Genomic DNA, 17,232 nt, shown 5'->3' on the forward strand with positions numbered 1-17,232 from the left:
TTAAGCATGTCAGTACAGTCGACATGGTATCAAGTGGTTAACGATATCATCGCCAACAATGAGAGGCTCCATGCTATAGGACTTCATGATACTCCCTTGTGTCGCCGTTGTGGATATGTGGATACGACAGTTCACAGGTTTACTTGTCAAGGATACAATACCATATGGAACCACATTAAGCAGCAGGTCGCATTCCTCAGGCGCAATGATGGTAGATTCATCACCACCACCGAACTCTCGGCCCCGGACATGATGTATTTTCCGCGTCAGAAAAATAATACCATACTGTGGCTATACGGCAATTTTGTTCACTTTGTCATCCACAAAACGACCACGGACACCATTGAGGACTACAACTGCTACATCACGGAGGAATATTACAAGCTACGCGCCCAACGGAACCACACCAAGCATTTTGGAAATATGCTACACATACTCTTTCAAAAGGAAGGTATTGGATGATGTGTTGAATGATATACTGTGACAATAATCTGAGATCAGTGTAAAAAAAAAAAAAAAAAAAAAAAAAAGGGGCAGAGCACTGGTCTTGTAAACCAGGGGTCGTGAGTTCGATTCTCACAGGGGGCAGCACAATTTTAAATGGGCCAATGCAATGCTTTGAACCGAAAATTTCGAAATAGCGTGTCTTTTCGGGCCTGAGCCAAGATCACAGATGACGATAGACGAAAGACGGCAGCACCCGTCAGTCATCGCTGTGGACCTCAATGGTAGCGAATTGTTGTGGCAGAGTAAATCTTTGTACGCATTTTCTGGACTCTGAAATGTATTTTTCTCGAGGGCTGTGGCGATCGCAAAGAGGTGTCAGCTGTAACAGCCTCCTTAGCTCAGGGGCAGAGCACTGGTCTTGTAAACCAGGGGTCGTGAGTTCGATTCTCACAGGGGGCAGCACAATTTTAAATGGGCCAATGCAATGCTTTGAACCGAAAATTTCGAAATAGCGTGTCTTTTCGGGCCTGAGCCAAGATCACAGATGACGATAGACGAAAGACGGCAGCACCCGTCAGTCATCGCTGTGGACCTCAGTGGTAGCGAATTGTTGTGGCAGAGTAAATCTTTGTACGCATTTTCTGGACTCTGAAATGTATTTTTCTCGAGGGCTGTGGCGATCGCAAAGAGGTGTAAGCTGTAACAGCCTCCTTAGCTCAGGGGCAGAGCACTGGTCTTGTAAACCAGGGGTCGTGAGTTCGATTCTCACAGGGGGCAGCACAATTTTAAATGGGCCAATGCAATGCTTTGAACCGAAAATTTCGAAATAGCGTGTCTTTTCGGGCCTGAGCCAAGATCACAGATGACGATAGACGAAAGACGGCAGCACCCGTCAGTCATCGCTGTGGACCTCAGTGGTAGCGAATTGTTGTGGCAGAGTAAATCTTTGTACGCATTTTCTGGACTCTGAAATGTATTTTTCTCGAGGGCTGTGGCGATCGCAAAGAGGTGTCAGCTGTAACAGCCTCCTTAGATCAGGGGCAGAGCACTGGTCTTGTAAACCAGGGGTCGTGAGTTCGATTCTCACAGGGGGCAGCACAATTTTAAATGGGCCAATGCAATGCTTTGAACCGAAAATTTCGAAATAGCGTGTCTTTTCGGGCCTGAGCCAAGATCACAGATGACGATAGACGAAAGACGGCAGCACCCGTCAGTCATCGCTGTGGACCTCAATGGTAGCGAATTGTTGTGGCAGAGTAAATCTTTGTACGCATTTTCTGGACTCTGAAATGTATTTTTCTCGAGGGTTGTGGCGATCGCAAAGAGGTGTCAGCTGTAACAGCCTCCTTAGCTCAGGGGCAGAGCACTGGTCTTGTAAACCAGGGGCCGTGAGTTCCATTCTCACAGGGGGCAGCACAATATTAAATGGGCCAATGCAATGCTTTGAACCGAAAATTTCGAAATAGCGTGTCTTTTCGGGCCTGAGCCAAGATCACAGATGACGATAGACGAAAGACGGCAGCACCCGGCGGTCATCGCTGTGGACCTCAGTGGTAGCGAATTGTTGTGGCAGAGTAAATCTTTGTACGCATTTTCTGGACTCTGAAATGTATTTTTCTCGAGGGCTGTGGCGATCGCAAAGAGATGTCAGCTGTAACAGCCTCCTTAGCTCAGGGGCAGAGCACTGGTCTTGTAAACCAGGGGTCGTGAGTTCGATTCTCACAGGGGGCAGCACAATTTTAAATGGGCCAATGCAATGCTTTGAACCGAAAATTTCGAAATAGCGTGTCTTTTCGGGCCTGAGCCAAGATCACAGATGACGATAGACGAAAGACGGCAGCACCCGTCAGTCATCGCTGTGGACCTCAGTGGTAGCGAATTGTTGTGGCAGAGTAAATCTTTGTACGCATTTTCTGGACTCTGAAATGTATTTTTCTCGAGGGCTGTGGCGATCGCAAAGAGGTGTAAGATGTAACAGCCTCCTTAGCTCAGGGGCAGAGCACTGGTCTTGTAAACCAGGGGTCGTGAGTTCGATTCTCACAGGGGGCAGCACAATTTTAAATGGGCCAATGCAATGCTTTGAACCGAAAATTTCGAAATAGCGTGTCTTTTCGGGCCTGAGCCAAGATCACAGATGACGATAGACGAAAGACGGCAGCACCCGTCAGTCATCGCTGTGGACCTCAATGGTAGCGAATTGTTGTGGCAGAGTAAATCTTTGTACGCATTTTCTGGACTCTGAAATGTATTTTTCTCGAGGGCTGTGGCGATCGCAAAGAGGTGTCAGCTGTAACAGCCTCCTTAGCTCAGGGGCAGAGCACTGGTCTTGTAAACCAGTGGCCGTGAGTTCCATTCTCACTGGGGGCAGCACAATTTTAAATGGGCCAATGCAATGCTTTGAACCGAAACTTTCGAAATAGCGTGTCTTTTCGGGCCTGAGCCAAGATCACAGATGACGATAGACGAAAGACGGCAGCACCCGTCAGTCATCGCTGTGGACCTCAGTGGTAGCGAATTGTTGTGGCAGAGTAAATCTTTGTACGCATTTTCTGGACTCTGAAATGTATTTTTTCGAGGGCTGTGGCGATCGCAAAGAGGTGTCAGCTGTAACAGCCTCCTTAGCTCAGGGGCAGAGCACTGGTCTTGTAAACCAGGGGCCGTGAGTTCCATTCTCACAGGGGGCAGCAGAATTTTAAATGGGCCAATGCAATGCTTTGAACCGAAAATTTCGAAATAGCGTGTCTTTTCGGGCCTGAGCCAAGATCACAGATGACGATAGACGAAAGACGGCAGCACCCGTCAGTCATCGCTGTGGACCTCAGTGGTAGCGAATTGTTGTGGCAGAGTAAATCTTTGTACGCATTTTCTGGACTCTGAAATGTATTTTTCTCGAGGACTGTGGCGATCGCAAAGAGGTGTAAGCTGTAACAGCCTCCTTAGCTCAGGGGCAGAGCACTGGTCTTGTAAACCAGGGGTCGTGAGTTCGATTCTCACAGGGGGCAGCACAATTTTAAATGGGCCAATGCAATGCTTTGAACCGAAAATTTCGAAATAGCGTGTCTTTTCGGGCCTGAGCCAAGATCACAGATGACGATAGACGAAAGACGGCAGCACCCGTCAGTCACCGCTGTGGACCTCAGTGGTAGCGAATTGTTGTGGCAGAGTAAATCTTTGTACGCATTTTCTGGACTCTGAAATGTATTTTTCTCGAGGGCTGTGGCGATCGCAAAGAGGTGTAAGCTGTAACAGCCTCCTTAGCTCAGGGGCAGAGCACTGGTCTTGTAAACCAGGGGTCGTGAGTTCGATTCTCACAGGGGGCAGCACAATTTTAAATGGGCCAATGCAATGCTTTGAACCGAAAATTTCGAAATAGCGTGTCTTTTCGGGCCTGAGCCAAGATCACAGATGGCGATAGACGAAAGACGGCAGCACCCGTCAGTCATCGCTGTTGACCTCAGTGGTAGCGAATTGTTGTGGCAGAGTAAATCTTTGTACGCATTTTCTGGACTCTGAAATGTATTTTTCTCGAGGGCTGTGGCGATCGCAAAGAGGTGTAAGCTGTAACAGCCTCCTTAGCTCAGGGGCAGAGCACTGGTCTTGTAAACCAGGGGTCGTGAGTTCGATTCTCACAGGGGGCAGCACAATTTTAAATGGGCCAATGCAATGCTTTTAACCGAAAATTTCGAAATAGCGTGTCTTTTCGGGCCTGAGCCAAGATCACAGATGACGATAGACGAAAGACGGCAGCACCCGTCAGTCATCGCTGTGGACCTCAATGGTAGCGAATTGTTGTGGCAGAGTAAATCTTTGTACGCATTTTCTGGACTCTGAAATGTATTTTTCTCGAGGGCTGTGGCGATCGCAAAGAGGTGTAAGCTGTAACAGCCTCCTTAGCTCAGGGGCAGAGCACTGGTCTTGTAAACCAGGGGTCGTGAGTTCGATTCTCACAGGGGGCAGCACAATTTTAATGGGCCAATGCAATGCTTTGAACCGAAAATTTCGAAATAGCGTGTCTTTTCGGGCCTGAGCCAAGATCACAGATGACGATAGACGAAAGACGGCAGCACCCGTCAGTCATCGCTGTGGACCTCAATGGTAGCGAATTGTTGTGGCAGAGTAAATCTTTGTACGCATTTTCTGGACTCTGAAATGTATTTTTCTCGAGGGCTGTGGCGATCGCAAAGAGGTGTAAGCTGTAACAGCCTCCTTAGCTCAGGGGCAGAGCACTGGTCTTGTAAACCAGGGGTCGTGAGTTCGATTCTCACAGGGGGCAGCACAATTTTAAATGGGCCAATGCAATGCTTTGAACCGAAAATTTCGAAATAGCGTGTCTTTTCGGGCCTGAGCCAAGATCACAGATGACGATAGACGAAAGACGGCAGCACCCGTCAGTCATCGCTGTGGACCTCAATGGTAGCGAATTGTTGTGGCAGAGTAAATCTTTGTACGCATTTTCTGGACTCTGAAATGTATTTTTCTCGAGGGCTGTGGCGATCGCAAAGAGGTGTAAGCTGTAACAGCCTCCTTAGCTCAGGGGCAGAGCACTGGTCTTGTAAACCAGGGGTCGTGAGTTCGATTCTCACAGGGGGCAGCACAATTTTAAATGGGCCAATGCAATGCTTTGAACCGAAAATTTCGAAATAGCGTGTCTTTTCGGGCCTGAGCCAAGATCACAGATGACGATAGACGAAAGACGGCAGCACCCGTCAGTCATCGCTGTGGACCTCAATGGTAGCGAATTGTTGTGGCAGAGTAAATCTTTGTACGCATTTTCTGGACTCTGAAATGTATTTTTCTCGAGGGCTGTGGCGATCGCAAAGAGGTGTCAGCTGTAACAGCCTCCTTAGCTCAGGGGCAGAGCACTGATCTTGTAAACCAGGGGTCGTGAGTTCGATTCTCACAGGGGGCAGCACAATTTTAAATGGGCCAATGCAATGCTTTGAACCGAAAATTTCGAAATAGCGTGTCTTTTCGGGCCTGAGCCAAGATCACAGATGACGATAGACGAAAGACGGCAGCACCCGTCAGTCACCGCTGTGGACCTCAGTGGTAGCGAATTGTTGTGGCAGAGTAAATCTTTGTACGCATTTTCTGGACTCTGAAATGTATTTTCTCGAGGGCTGTGGCGATCGCAAAGAGGTGTAAGCTGTAGCAGCCTCCTTAGCTCAGGGGCAGAGCACTGGTCTTGTAAACCAGGGGTCGTGAGTTCGATTCTCACAGGGGGCAGCACAATTTTAAATGGGCCAATGCAATGCTTTGAACCGAAAATTTTGAAATAGCGTGTCTTTTCGGGCCTGAGCCAAGATCACAGATGACGATAGACGAAAGACGGCAGCACCCGTCAGTCATCGCTGTGGACCTCAGTGGTAGCGAATTGTTGTGGCAGAGTAAATCTTTGTACGCATTTTCTGGACTCTGAAATTTATTTTTCTCGAGGGCTGTGGCGATCGCAAAGAGGTGTAAGCTGTAACAGCCTCCTTAGCTCAGGGGCAGAGCACTGGTCTTGTAAACCAGGGGTCGTGAGTTCGATTCTCACAGGGGGCAGCACAATTTTAAATGGGCCAATGCAATGCTGTGAACCGAAAATTTCGAAATAGCGTGTCTTTTCGGGCCTGAGCCAAGATGACAGATGACGATAGACGAAAGACGGCAGCACCCGTCAGTCATCGCTGTGGACCTCAGTGGTAGCGAATTGTTGTGGCAGAGTAAATCTTTGTACGCATTTTCTGGACTCTGAAATGTATTTTTCTCGAGGGCTGTGGCGATCGCAAAGAGGTGTAAGCTGTAGCAGCCTCCTTAGCTCAGGGGCAGAGCACTGGTCTTGTAAACCAGGGGTCGTGAGTTCGATTCTCACAGGGGGCAGCACAATTTTAAATGGGCCAACGCAATGCTTTGAACCGAAAATTTTGAAATAGCGTGTCTTTTCCGGCCTGAGCCAAGATCACAGATGACGATAGACGAAAGACGGCAGCACCCGTCAGTCATCGCTGTGGACCTCAGTGGTAGCGAATTGTTGTGGCAGAGTAAATCTTTGTACGCATTTTCTGGACTCTGAAATTTATTTTTCTCGAGGGCTGTGGCGATCGCAAAGAGGTGTAAGCTGTAACAGCCTCCTTAGCTCAGGGGCAGAGCACTGGTCTTGTAAACCAGGGGTCGTGAGTTCGATTCTCACAGGGGGCAGCACAGTTTTAAATGGGCCAATGCAATGCTTTGAACCGAAAATTTCGAAATAGCGTGTCTTTTCGGGCCTGAGCCAAGATGACAGATGACGATAGACGAAAGACGGCAGCACCCGTCAGTCATCGCTGTGGACCTCAGTGGTAGCGAATTGTTGTGGCAGAGTAAATCTTTGTACGCGTTTTCTGGACTCTGAAATGTATTTTTCTCGAGGGCTGTGGCGATCGCAAAGAGATGTAAGCTGTAACAGCCTCCTTAGCTCAGGGGCAGAGCACTGGTCTTGTAAACCAGGGGTCGTGAGTTCCATTCTCACAGGGGGCAGCACAATTTTAAATGGGCCAATGCAATGCTTTGAACCGAAAATTTCGAAATAGCGTGTCTTTTCGGGCCTGAGCCAAGATCACAGATGACGATAGACGAAAGACGGCAGCACCCGTCAGTCATCGCTGTGGACCTCAATGGTAGCGAATTGTTGTGGCAGAGTAAATCTTTGTACGCATTTTCTGGACTCTGAAATGTATTTTTCTCGAGGGCTGTGGCGATCGCAAAGAGGTGTAAGCTGTAACAGCCTCCTTAGCTCAGGGGCAGAGCACTGGTCTTGTAAACCAGGGGTCGTGAGTTCGATTCTCACAGGGGGCAGCACAATTTTAAATGGGCCAATGCAATGCCTTGAACCGAAAATTTCGAAAAAGCGTGTCTTTTCGGGCCTGAGCCAAGATCACAGATGACGATAGACGAAAGACGGCAGCACCCGTCAGTCATCGCTGTGGACCTCAGTGGTAGCGAATTGTTGTGGCAGAGTAAATCTTTGTACGCATTTTCTGGACTCTGAAATGTATTTTTCTCGAGGGCTGTGGCGATCGCAAAGAGGTGTAAGCTGTAACAGCCTCCTTAGCTCAGGGGCAGAGCACTGGTCTTGTAAACCAGGGGTCGTGAGTTCGATTCTCACAGGGGGCAGCACAATTTTAAATGGGCCAATGCAATGCTTTGAACCGAAAATTTCGAAATAGCGTGTCTTTTCGGGCCTGAGCCAAGATCACAGATGACGATAGACGAAAGACGGCAGCACCCGTCAGTCATCGCTGTGGACCTCAGTGGTAGCGAATTGTTGTGGCAGAGTAAATCTTTGTACGCATTTTCCAGACTCTGAAATGTATTTTTCTCGAGGGCTGTGGCGATCGCAAAGAGGTGTAAGCTGTAACAGCCTCCTTAGCTCAGGGGCAGAGCACTGGTCTTGTAAACCAGGGGTCGTGAGTTCGATTCTCACAGGGGGCAGCACAATTTTAAATGGGCCAATGCAATGCTTTGAACCGAAAATTTCGAAATAGCGTGTCTTTTCGGGCCTGAGCCAAGATCACAGATGACGATAGACGAAAGACGGCAGCACCCGTCAGTCATCGCTGTGGACCTCAGTGGTAGCGAATTGTTGTGGCAGAGTAAATCTTTGTACGCATTTTCTGGACTCTGAAATGTATTTTTCTCGAGGGCTGTGGCGATCGCAAAGAGGTGTAAGCTGTAACAGCCTCCTTAGCTCAGGGGCAGAGCACTGGTCTTGTAAACCAGGGGTCGTGAGTTCGATTCTCACAGGGGGCAGCACAATTTTAAATGGGCCAATGCAATGCTTTGAACCGAAAATTTCGAAATAGCGTGTCTTTTCGGGCCTGAGCCAAGATCACAGATGACGATAGACGAAAGACGGCAGCACCCGTCAGTCATCGCTGTGGACCTCAGTGGTAGCGAATTGTTGTGGCAGAGTAAATCTTTGTACGCATTTTCTGGACTCTGAAATGTATTTTTCTCGAGGGCTGTGGCGATCGCAAAGAGGTGTAAGCTGTAACAGCCTCCTTAGCTCAGGGGCAGAGCACTGGTCTTGTAAACCAGGGGTCGTGAGTTCGATTCTCACAGGTGGCAGCACAATTTTAAATGGGCCAATGCAATGCTTTGAACCGAAAATTTCGAAATAGCGTGTCTTTTCGGGCCTGAGCCAAGATCACAGATGACGATAGACGAAAGACGGCAGCACCCGTCAGTCATCGCTGTGGACCTCAATGGTAGCGAATTGTTGTGGCAGAGTAAATCTTTGTACGCATTTTCTGGACTCTGAAATGTATTTTTCTCGAGGGCTGTGGCGATCGCAAAGAGGTGTCAGCTGTAACAGCCTCCTTAGCTCAGGGGCAGAGCACTGGTCTTGTAAACCAGGGGCCGTGAGTTCCATTCTCACAGGGGGCAGCACAATTTTAAATGGGCCAATGCAATGCTTTGAACCGAAAATTTCGAAATAGCGTGTCTTTTCGGGCCTGAGCCAAGATCACAGATGACGATAGACGAAAGACGGCAGCACCCGTCAGTCATCGCTGTGGACCTCAGTGGTAGCGAATTGTTGTGGCAGAGTAAATCTTTGTACGCATTTTCTGGACTCTGAAATGTATTTTTCTCGAGGGCTGTGGCGATCGCAAAGAGGTGTAAGCTGTAACAGCCTCCTTAGCTCAGGGGCAGAGCACTGGTCTTGTAAACCAGGGGTCGTGAGTTCGATTCTCACAGGGGGCAGCACAATTTTAAATGGGCCAATGCAATGCTTTGAACCGAAAATTTCGAAATAGCGTGTCTTTTCGGGCCTGAGCCAAGATGACAGATGACGATAGACGAAAGACGGCAGCACCCGTCAGTCATCGCTGTGGACCTCAATGGTAGCGAATTGTTGTGGCAGAGTAAATCTTTGTACGCGTTTTCTGGACTCTGAAATGTATTTTTCTCGAGGGGTGTGGCGATCGCAAAGAGGTGTAAGCTGTAACAGCCTCCTTAGCTCAGGGGCAAAGCACTGGTCTTGTAAACCAGGGGTCGTGAGTTCGATTCTCACAGGGGGCAGCACAATTTTAAATGGGCCAATGCAATGCTTTGAACCGAAAATTTCGAAATAGCGTGTCTTTTCGGGCCTGAGCCAAGATCACAGATGACGATAGACGAAAGACGGCAGCACCCGTCAGTCATCGCTGTGGACCTCAGTGGCAGCGAATTGTTGTGGCAGAGTAAATCTTTGTACGCATTTTCTGGACTCTGAAATGTATTTTTCTCGAGGGCTGTGGCGATCGCAAAGAGGTGTAAGCTGTAACAGCCTCCTTAGCTCAGGGGCAGAGCACTGGTCTTGTAAACCAGGGGTCGTGAGTTCGATTCTCACAGGGGGCAGCACAATTTTAAATGGGCCAATGCAATGCTTTGAACCGAAAATTTCGAAATAGCGTGTCTTTTCGGGCCTGAGCCAAGATCACAGATGACGATAGACGAAAGACGGCAGCACCAGTCAGTCATCGCTGTGGACCTCAGTGGTAGCGAATTGTTGTGGCAGAGTAAATCTTTGTACGCATTTTCTGGACTCTGAAATGTATTTTTCTCGAGGGCTGTGGCGATCGCAAAGAGGTGTAAGCTGTAACAGCCTCCTTAGCTCAGGGGCAGAGCACTGGTCTTGTAAACCAGGGGTCGTGAGTTCGATTCTCACAGGGGGCAGCACAATTTTAAATGGGCCAATGCAATGCTTTGAACCGAAAATTTCGAAATAGCGTGTCTTTTCGGGCCTGAGCCAAGATCACAGATGACGATAGACGAAAGACGGCAGCACCCGTCAGTCATCGCTGTGGACCTCAGTGGTAGCGAATTGTTGTGGCAGAGTAAATCTTTGTACGCATTTTCTGGACTCTGAAATGTATTTTTCTCGAGGGCTGTGGCGATCGCAAAGAGGTGTAAGCTGTAACAGCCTCCTTAGCTCAGGGGCAGAGCAATGGTCATGTAAACCAGGGGTCGTGAGTTCGATTCTCACAGGGGGCAGCACAATTTTAAATGGGCCAATGCAATGCTTTGAACCGAAAATTTCGAAATAGCGTGTCTTTTCGGGCCTGAGCCAAGATCACAGATGACGATAGACGAAAGACGGCAGCACCCGTCAGTCATCGCTGTGGACCTCAATGGTAGCGAATTGTTGTGGCAGAGTAAATCTTTGTACGCATTTTCTGGACTCTGAAATGTATTTTTCTCGAGGGCTGTGGCGATCGCAAAGAGGTGTAAGCTGTAACAGCCTCCTTAGCTCAGGGGCAGAGCACTGGTCTTGTAAACCAGGGGTCGTGAGTTCGATTCTCGCAGGGGGCAGCACGATTTTAAATGGGCCAATGCAATGCTTTGAACCGAAAATTTCGAAATAGCGTGTCTTTTCGGGCCTGAGCCAATATCACAGATGACGATAGACGAAAGACGGCAGCACCCGTCAGTCATCGCTGTGGACCTCAATGGTAGCGAATTGTTGTGGCAGAGTAAATCTTTGTACGCATTTTCTGGACTCTGAAATGTATTTTTCTCGAGGGCTGTGGCGATCGCAAAGAGGTGTCAGCTGTAACAGCCTCCTTAGCTCAGGGGCAGAGCACTGGTCTTGTAAACCAGGGGCCGTGAGTTCCATTCTCACAGGGGGCAGCACAATTTTAAATGGGCCAATGCAATGCTTTGAACCGAAAATTTCGAAATAGCGTGTCTTTTCGGGCCTGAGCCAAGATCACAGATGACGATAGACGAAAGACGGCAGCACCCGTCAGTCATCGCTGTGGACCTCAGTGGTAGCGAATTGTTGTGGCAGAGTAAATCTTTGTACGCATTTTCTGGACTCTGAAATGTATTTTTCTCGAGGGCTGTGGCGATCGCAAAGAGGTGTAAGCTGTAACAGCCTCCTAGGCTCAGGGGCAGAGCACTGGTCTTGTAAACCAGGGGTCGTGAGTTCGATTCTCACAGGGGGCAGCACAATTTTAAATGGGCCAATGCAATGCTTTGAACCGAAAATTTCGAAATAGCGTGTCTTTTCGGGCCTGAGCCAAGATCACAGATGACGATAGACGAAAGACGGCAGCACCCGTCAGTCATCGCTGTGGACCTCAATGGTAGCGAATTGTTGTGGCAGAGTAAATCTTTGTACGCATTTTCTGGACTCTGAAATGTATTTTTCTCGAGGGCTGTGGCGATCGCAAAGAGGTGTAAGCTGTAACAGCCTCCTTAGCTCAGGGGCAGAGCACTTGTCTTGTAAACCAGGGGTCGTGAGTTCGATTCTCACAGGGGGCAGCACAATTTTAAATGGGCCAATGCAATGCTTTGAACCGAAAATTTCGAAATAGCGTGTCTTTTCGGGCCTGAGCCAAGATCACAGATGACGATAGACGAAAGACGGCAGCACCCGTCAGTCATCGCTGTGGACCTCAATGGTAGCGAATTGTTGTGGCAGAGTAAATCTTTGTACGCATTTTCTGGACTCTGAAATGTATTTTTCTCGAGGGCTGTGGCGATCGCAAAGAGGTGTCAGCTGTAACAGCCTCCTTAGCTCAGGGGCAGAGCACTGGTCTTGTAAACCAGGGGTCGTGAGTTCGATTCTCACAGGGGGCAGCACAATTTTAAATGGGCCAATGCAATGCTTTGAACCGAAAATTTCGAAATAGCGTGTCTTTTCGGGCCTGAGCCAAGATCACAGATGACGATAGACGAAAGACGGCAGCACCCGTCAGTCATCGCTGTGGACCTCAGTGGTAGCGAATTGTTGTGGCAGAGTAAATCTTTGTACGCATTTTCTGGACTCTGAAATGTATTTTTCTCGAGGGCTGTGGCGATCGCAAAGAGGTGTAAGCTGTAACAGCCTCCTTAGCTCAGGGGCAGAGCACTGGTCTTGTAAACCAGGGGTCGTGAGTTCGATTCTCACAGGGGGCAGCACAATTTTAAATGGGCCAATGCAATGCTTTGAACCGAAAATTTCGAAATAGCGTGTCTTTTCGGGCCTGAGCCAAGATCACAGATGACGATAGACGAAAGACGGCAGCACCCGTCAGTCATCGCTGTTGACCTCAGTGGTAGCGAATTGTTGTGGCAGAGTAAATCTTTGTACGCATTTTCTGGACTCTGAAATGTATTTTTCTCGAGGGCTGTGGCGATCGCAAAGAGGTGTAAGCTGTAACAGCCTCCTTAGCTCAGGGGCAGAGCACTGGTCTTGTAAACCAGGGGTCGTGAGTTCGATTCTCACAGGGGGCAGCACAATTTTAAATGGGCCAATGCAATGCTTTGAACCGAAAATTTCGAAATAGCGTGTCTTTTCGCGCCTGAGCCAAGATCACAGATGACGATAGACGAAAGACGGCAGCACCCGTCAGTCATCGCTGTGGACCTCAGTGGTAGCGAATTGTTGTGGCAGAGTAAATCTTTGTACGCATTTTCTGGACTCTGAAATGTATTTTTCTCGAGGGCTGTGGCGATCGCAAAGAGGTGTAAGCTGTAACAGCCTCCTTAGCTCAGGGGCAGAGCACTGGTCTTGTAAACCAGGGGTCGTGATTTCGATTCTCACAGGGGGCAGCACAATTTTAAATGGGCCAATGCAATGCTTTGAACCGAAAATTTCGAAATAGCGTGTCTTTTCGGGCCTGAGCCAAGATCACAGATGACGATAGACGAAAGACGGCAGCACTCGTCAGTCATCGCTGTGGACCTCAATGGTAGCGAATTGTTGTGGCAGAGTAAATCTTTGTACGCATTTTCTGGACTCTGAAATGTATTTTTCTCGAGGGCTGTGGCGATCGCAAAGAGGTGTAAGCTGTAACAGCCTCCTTAGCTCAGGGGCAGAGCACTGGTCTTGTAAACCAGGGGTCGTGAGTTCGATTCTCACAGGGAGCAGCACAATTTTAAATATGCCAATGCAATGCTTTGAACCGAAAATTTCGAAATAGCGTGTCTTTTCGGGCCTGAGCCAAGATCACAGATGACGATAGACGAAAGACGGCAGCACCCGTCAGTCATCGCTGTGGACCTCAATGGTAGCGAATTGTTGTGGCAGAGTAAATCTTTGTACGCATTTTCTGGACTCTGAAATGTATTTTTCTCGAGGGCTGTGGCGATCGCAAAGAGATGTAAGCTGTAACAGCCTCCTTAGCTCAGGGGCAGAGCACTGGTCTTGTAAACCAGGGGCCGTGAGTTCGATTCTCACAGGGGGCAGCACAATTTTAAATGGGCCAATGCAATGCTTTGAACCGAAAATTTCGAAATAGCGTGTCTTTTCGGGCCTGAGCCAAGATCACAGATGACGATAGACGAAAGACGGCAGCACCCGTCAGTCATCGCTGTGGACCTCAGTGGTAGCGAATTGTTGTGGCAGAGTAAATCTTTGTACGCATTTTCTGGACTCTGAAATGTATTTTTCTCGAGCGCTGTGGCGATCGCAAAGATGTGTCAGCTGTAACAGCCTCCTTAGCTCAGGGGCAGTCTGCCTTCGGCAGTGACACAGTGCGGACCGTGTTGCTTGCCGGCCGCGCTGTGGTGCGCGCGCCTGTTTGTTTACGCCGGAGCAGCTTCGCGTGTGCGGTGTTGTGAGTCTAGAACGAGATGACACACTCGTACAGAAAAACGACTTTGAAGTTCAGTTTTGCGAACGACTACACAAGACCAAAGGCACACGAGATTGAACGTTTCTTCAGAGAAGAGGTAAAAATCGATCCACAGGAAATCGTGGGAATCAATTTATCGCTCGTTTCAAGCGTCGTCTATGTCAAGCTTGTTGACGAGGCTGCTTGCGAAAGACTTCTACAACGATCACCGAACGGGTATCGTTTCTGTCATGCCGACGGGAATGTTGGTGCGGTTACAGTCGATCACGCGGGAATGGGGATCCGCACTATACGAGTCTTCGAACTTCCGTTTGAGGTCCCGTCTGAACTTGTTACCGACGCCTTTCGACCATACGGTACAGTTCTATCCCATGTGGCCGAAAAATGGACGAGTTTTACCACGTACCCCGTTTTAAATGGGGTGAGACAAATACGGATAGAACTGCGCAAGCACGTCCCCTCTTATTTGTACATAGGAGGTTGTCGAGCGATTATAATCTATGATGGGCAACCTCGCACTTGCTCGGGGTGCGGGAAAGAAGGTCACGTCCGCTCGGAATGCCTCCAGCGACGTTTAGTGCAAACTCCACGGGATGACGTTCAGGCGCCACAACCGCCGACTGTCTTACCGTTGACCTTTGTGGAAGCCCTGAGAGGCGACGTGAGGGAGACTTCCGGTGGGCACCAGCAGCTGGCCTCTATAGAGAACATGGACACCAACGGACTGGAACTCCGACCACCGGTTCCACCACAGCAGACACAGGACACCACAGAAGAGATGCAGCTGACGGCCGCTCCAGGCTCATCCGTTGTGGCTGCCAGTGCTTCCACCGAGAGCGTGATAGGCCAGGCCCAAGACGGAGGATACGCAACCCCAACAGCCGATGCGGAAGCAAGGCAACGGAAACAGCGTTCGCCGAAGAGAAGAAAGAAGCGTCGACTGACTTCTGCTGACGATAGCCATAGTCCCGAGGGGAAAGAGGACGACAACGACAGTATCGACCTGAGACCAGTGGATTCAACAGATACCGAGATGACGATGCAGGAACTACACAGCGACGATAACTTGAACTCTCCTTCTGGTGACCGGAAGGCGGAAGTGGAGTTGACAACTGTCCAACATCAGAGCGATGACAACGTTACCTTCCATCCTTCGACCAGTTCCGGAAATATGCTGGGGGACTGGGCGCAAGAAATGGACCAACAGGAACAGGATGAAAATACGAACGCGACGATTGAGGACAGTCCTGGCCAGAGGCCGGGAGGGGTCGGGAAATGTTGACCAACTTAGTGTGTTGAGGAGCGCCGGGGGTGCAGATGGACGCTTAATGACACCTCCCTACAACTGATGAACACAAGCCAGGCGTACCGCATTGCCACGATAAACATTAATGGCATACGGACACCGCTTAAAATTCAAATGCTGCAAGATATGTTACGCGCTGCGGACGTGGATATTGTACTCCTACAAGAAGTGCGTTTCACATCGCCGCCAGAGTTCTACGGTTACGAGGCACATTATTCAGTGCACGATGAAAGTGGATGCGGTGTGGCGATTCTCACCAGGGAAGGAATAGGAGTGGAGGACGTCAGGTCTCTCCCTTCGGCACGCGGCATAGCGATCACTGTCGACGGCGTTCGTTTCATCAATTTATACGCACCATCTGGCTCCACAAAACGAAGAGAAAGGGCGACTTTTTACACCGAAGAGATAGCATCGTTGTTCGCTGGACGCTTTGATAACTATATAGTGGGCGGCGACTTTAATTGTGTCGTCGACAAAAAGGACCAAGTACCTCATTATGTGCCATGCATGGAACTGCGTGCGTTGATTACCGAAATGGCGCTTCTGGATACCTGGGAACTGCAGCATGGTGACAGACCAGGTTATACGTTTGTCACGGGACACTCGGCGAGTAGACTTGATAGAGTTTACGTGACACGAGCTCTACGGACGACGATACTGGATGCCGAAATATGGCCAGCGGCTTTTACGGATCATATGGCGTACGTCTGTACGATTTCACTAACGCGTCAGAAGATATGGCGGAGTAAAGGTCACTGGAAAATGAATTGTGCACTTTTGCGTGACACTGAATGTCACCGGTCGATAGAGGCGGCCTGGGAGACCTGCGTTCGCCGCCAACGAGCATACACCTCGGTTCTCCAGTGGTGGATTAAATGCGCAAAACCAACGTTACGGAGAACGTTGATACGATACGGGCAGGACAAATCGCAGTGGAACCGCACAACGGCTGATTTTTATTTTACAGCCCTGAGGGAGCTGATGACCCAACAACCATCGCCGGAAAGGCACACGGCCATGCGCAGGATAAAAGCCAAGTTATTACAGCTGACGAGACTGAGAATGGAAGGTATAATGGTCCGGGCGAGATTGGCGGACACAGTTGCTGCCGAAACCCCCTCCATGCACCACGTGGTACGTGAACGCCAACGACGACGCAGGACATTGATCAGGGAACTAATCTCTGAAACTGGCCAGCAAGTTGTGCACCAGCGTGATATTGCGCATGTGTTTCACGACTATTTCCGCCAGTTATATGGACCTGTACATGTGAACCACGAGACACTACATGATGTCATCTCGGAAATGCCAGATAGAGGACCACCACTGGATGCAGAGACTTTCATCATAGCGATAACAGAGGACGAGCTGACAGACGCAATTGCCAGGGGGGCTCCGAACAAGTCCCCAGGACAGGACGGCTTCCCAATTGAATTTTACCGCGCCTTTGCATACCTCATGGGACGGACCTGGATTCAGATGTACAACGAACTCCTGTTACCGCAGACTGAGATACCTGCCGAATTCACGGAGGGTATCATCATCCCAATACCCAAACCACGCGGTGGCAGAAATCCAGGAGATTATAGACCACTCACTCTCTTGAACTGCGACTATAAGATTTTCGCGCGCATCCTTGGGGCTCGCCTGCGGTCTTCACTTTCTGATAGACTCCTCATAGATCAAACTTGCCTCGGCGGTAAGAGCAACGTACATACGGCGCTCAGTGACTACCGAGATATCATCGCATTAGCAGCGGCATGCCGAGTGCGTGGGGCACTCGTCGCTATTGACTTCGATCATGCATTCGACAGAGTGGATCATACCTTTTTGCATGCGGTGATGGGCAGATTGGGAATCCCACAGGCCTTCATCCTAGTGATCATGCGACTGTTACACGGCGTACGATCAAAG

At 49.4% G+C, this 17,232-nt stretch overlaps 41 non-coding genes across 41 annotated transcripts; all 41 read left to right on the forward strand.

Moving 5' to 3' along the window:
• Positions 1–834: 834 nt before the first annotated feature.
• Positions 835–906, forward strand: Trnat-ugu. Its single transcript has one exon. It is a non-coding gene; the product is annotated as a tRNA-Thr (tRNA).
• Positions 907–1,152: 246 nt separating this feature from the next.
• Positions 1,153–1,224, forward strand: Trnat-ugu. Its single transcript has one exon. It is a non-coding gene; the product is annotated as a tRNA-Thr (tRNA).
• A 246-nt stretch (positions 1,225–1,470) lies between these two features.
• On the forward strand, positions 1,471–1,542 carry Trnat-ugu. Its single transcript has one exon. It is a non-coding gene; the product is annotated as a tRNA-Thr (tRNA).
• Positions 1,543–1,788: 246 nt separating this feature from the next.
• Positions 1,789–1,860, forward strand: Trnat-ugu. The gene has a single exon. It is a non-coding gene; the product is annotated as a tRNA-Thr (tRNA).
• Positions 1,861–2,106: 246 nt separating this feature from the next.
• On the forward strand, positions 2,107–2,178 carry Trnat-ugu. The gene has a single exon. It is a non-coding gene; the product is annotated as a tRNA-Thr (tRNA).
• A 246-nt stretch (positions 2,179–2,424) lies between these two features.
• Trnat-ugu lies at positions 2,425–2,496 on the forward strand. Its single transcript has one exon. It is a non-coding gene; the product is annotated as a tRNA-Thr (tRNA).
• A 246-nt stretch (positions 2,497–2,742) lies between these two features.
• Trnat-ugu lies at positions 2,743–2,814 on the forward strand. The gene has a single exon. It is a non-coding gene; the product is annotated as a tRNA-Thr (tRNA).
• Positions 2,815–3,059: 245 nt separating this feature from the next.
• Trnat-ugu lies at positions 3,060–3,131 on the forward strand. The gene has a single exon. It is a non-coding gene; the product is annotated as a tRNA-Thr (tRNA).
• A 246-nt stretch (positions 3,132–3,377) lies between these two features.
• Trnat-ugu lies at positions 3,378–3,449 on the forward strand. The gene has a single exon. It is a non-coding gene; the product is annotated as a tRNA-Thr (tRNA).
• A 246-nt stretch (positions 3,450–3,695) lies between these two features.
• Positions 3,696–3,767, forward strand: Trnat-ugu. Its single transcript has one exon. It is a non-coding gene; the product is annotated as a tRNA-Thr (tRNA).
• Positions 3,768–4,013: 246 nt separating this feature from the next.
• Trnat-ugu lies at positions 4,014–4,085 on the forward strand. The gene has a single exon. It is a non-coding gene; the product is annotated as a tRNA-Thr (tRNA).
• A 246-nt stretch (positions 4,086–4,331) lies between these two features.
• Positions 4,332–4,403, forward strand: Trnat-ugu. The gene has a single exon. It is a non-coding gene; the product is annotated as a tRNA-Thr (tRNA).
• A 245-nt stretch (positions 4,404–4,648) lies between these two features.
• Trnat-ugu lies at positions 4,649–4,720 on the forward strand. The gene has a single exon. It is a non-coding gene; the product is annotated as a tRNA-Thr (tRNA).
• Positions 4,721–4,966: 246 nt separating this feature from the next.
• On the forward strand, positions 4,967–5,038 carry Trnat-ugu. The gene has a single exon. It is a non-coding gene; the product is annotated as a tRNA-Thr (tRNA).
• Positions 5,039–5,284: 246 nt separating this feature from the next.
• On the forward strand, positions 5,285–5,356 carry Trnat-ugu. The gene has a single exon. It is a non-coding gene; the product is annotated as a tRNA-Thr (tRNA).
• A 245-nt stretch (positions 5,357–5,601) lies between these two features.
• Positions 5,602–5,673, forward strand: Trnat-ugu. Its single transcript has one exon. It is a non-coding gene; the product is annotated as a tRNA-Thr (tRNA).
• A 246-nt stretch (positions 5,674–5,919) lies between these two features.
• Trnat-ugu lies at positions 5,920–5,991 on the forward strand. Its single transcript has one exon. It is a non-coding gene; the product is annotated as a tRNA-Thr (tRNA).
• Positions 5,992–6,237: 246 nt separating this feature from the next.
• Positions 6,238–6,309, forward strand: Trnat-ugu. The gene has a single exon. It is a non-coding gene; the product is annotated as a tRNA-Thr (tRNA).
• Positions 6,310–6,555: 246 nt separating this feature from the next.
• Positions 6,556–6,627, forward strand: Trnat-ugu. Its single transcript has one exon. It is a non-coding gene; the product is annotated as a tRNA-Thr (tRNA).
• A 246-nt stretch (positions 6,628–6,873) lies between these two features.
• On the forward strand, positions 6,874–6,945 carry Trnat-ugu. The gene has a single exon. It is a non-coding gene; the product is annotated as a tRNA-Thr (tRNA).
• A 246-nt stretch (positions 6,946–7,191) lies between these two features.
• Trnat-ugu lies at positions 7,192–7,263 on the forward strand. The gene has a single exon. It is a non-coding gene; the product is annotated as a tRNA-Thr (tRNA).
• Positions 7,264–7,509: 246 nt separating this feature from the next.
• On the forward strand, positions 7,510–7,581 carry Trnat-ugu. The gene has a single exon. It is a non-coding gene; the product is annotated as a tRNA-Thr (tRNA).
• A 246-nt stretch (positions 7,582–7,827) lies between these two features.
• Positions 7,828–7,899, forward strand: Trnat-ugu. The gene has a single exon. It is a non-coding gene; the product is annotated as a tRNA-Thr (tRNA).
• A 246-nt stretch (positions 7,900–8,145) lies between these two features.
• Trnat-ugu lies at positions 8,146–8,217 on the forward strand. The gene has a single exon. It is a non-coding gene; the product is annotated as a tRNA-Thr (tRNA).
• A 246-nt stretch (positions 8,218–8,463) lies between these two features.
• On the forward strand, positions 8,464–8,535 carry Trnat-ugu. The gene has a single exon. It is a non-coding gene; the product is annotated as a tRNA-Thr (tRNA).
• A 246-nt stretch (positions 8,536–8,781) lies between these two features.
• On the forward strand, positions 8,782–8,853 carry Trnat-ugu. The gene has a single exon. It is a non-coding gene; the product is annotated as a tRNA-Thr (tRNA).
• Positions 8,854–9,099: 246 nt separating this feature from the next.
• On the forward strand, positions 9,100–9,171 carry Trnat-ugu. The gene has a single exon. It is a non-coding gene; the product is annotated as a tRNA-Thr (tRNA).
• Positions 9,172–9,417: 246 nt separating this feature from the next.
• Positions 9,418–9,489, forward strand: Trnat-ugu. The gene has a single exon. It is a non-coding gene; the product is annotated as a tRNA-Thr (tRNA).
• A 246-nt stretch (positions 9,490–9,735) lies between these two features.
• On the forward strand, positions 9,736–9,807 carry Trnat-ugu. The gene has a single exon. It is a non-coding gene; the product is annotated as a tRNA-Thr (tRNA).
• Positions 9,808–10,053: 246 nt separating this feature from the next.
• Trnat-ugu lies at positions 10,054–10,125 on the forward strand. Its single transcript has one exon. It is a non-coding gene; the product is annotated as a tRNA-Thr (tRNA).
• Positions 10,126–10,371: 246 nt separating this feature from the next.
• On the forward strand, positions 10,372–10,443 carry Trnat-ugu. The gene has a single exon. It is a non-coding gene; the product is annotated as a tRNA-Thr (tRNA).
• A 246-nt stretch (positions 10,444–10,689) lies between these two features.
• Trnat-ugu lies at positions 10,690–10,761 on the forward strand. The gene has a single exon. It is a non-coding gene; the product is annotated as a tRNA-Thr (tRNA).
• Positions 10,762–11,007: 246 nt separating this feature from the next.
• Trnat-ugu lies at positions 11,008–11,079 on the forward strand. Its single transcript has one exon. It is a non-coding gene; the product is annotated as a tRNA-Thr (tRNA).
• Positions 11,080–11,325: 246 nt separating this feature from the next.
• On the forward strand, positions 11,326–11,397 carry Trnat-ugu. Its single transcript has one exon. It is a non-coding gene; the product is annotated as a tRNA-Thr (tRNA).
• Positions 11,398–11,643: 246 nt separating this feature from the next.
• Positions 11,644–11,715, forward strand: Trnat-ugu. Its single transcript has one exon. It is a non-coding gene; the product is annotated as a tRNA-Thr (tRNA).
• A 246-nt stretch (positions 11,716–11,961) lies between these two features.
• Trnat-ugu lies at positions 11,962–12,033 on the forward strand. The gene has a single exon. It is a non-coding gene; the product is annotated as a tRNA-Thr (tRNA).
• A 246-nt stretch (positions 12,034–12,279) lies between these two features.
• Positions 12,280–12,351, forward strand: Trnat-ugu. The gene has a single exon. It is a non-coding gene; the product is annotated as a tRNA-Thr (tRNA).
• Positions 12,352–12,597: 246 nt separating this feature from the next.
• Trnat-ugu lies at positions 12,598–12,669 on the forward strand. Its single transcript has one exon. It is a non-coding gene; the product is annotated as a tRNA-Thr (tRNA).
• Positions 12,670–12,915: 246 nt separating this feature from the next.
• Positions 12,916–12,987, forward strand: Trnat-ugu. Its single transcript has one exon. It is a non-coding gene; the product is annotated as a tRNA-Thr (tRNA).
• Positions 12,988–13,233: 246 nt separating this feature from the next.
• On the forward strand, positions 13,234–13,305 carry Trnat-ugu. The gene has a single exon. It is a non-coding gene; the product is annotated as a tRNA-Thr (tRNA).
• A 246-nt stretch (positions 13,306–13,551) lies between these two features.
• Positions 13,552–13,623, forward strand: Trnat-ugu. The gene has a single exon. It is a non-coding gene; the product is annotated as a tRNA-Thr (tRNA).
• The last annotated feature ends 3,609 nt before the right edge of the window (positions 13,624–17,232 follow it).

The sequence above is a fragment of the Schistocerca americana genome, unplaced genomic scaffold (genome assembly GCF_021461395.2).
Source record: "Schistocerca americana isolate TAMUIC-IGC-003095 unplaced genomic scaffold, iqSchAmer2.1 HiC_scaffold_263, whole genome shotgun sequence".
NCBI classification, from domain to species: domain Eukaryota; kingdom Metazoa; phylum Arthropoda; class Insecta; order Orthoptera; family Acrididae; genus Schistocerca; species Schistocerca americana.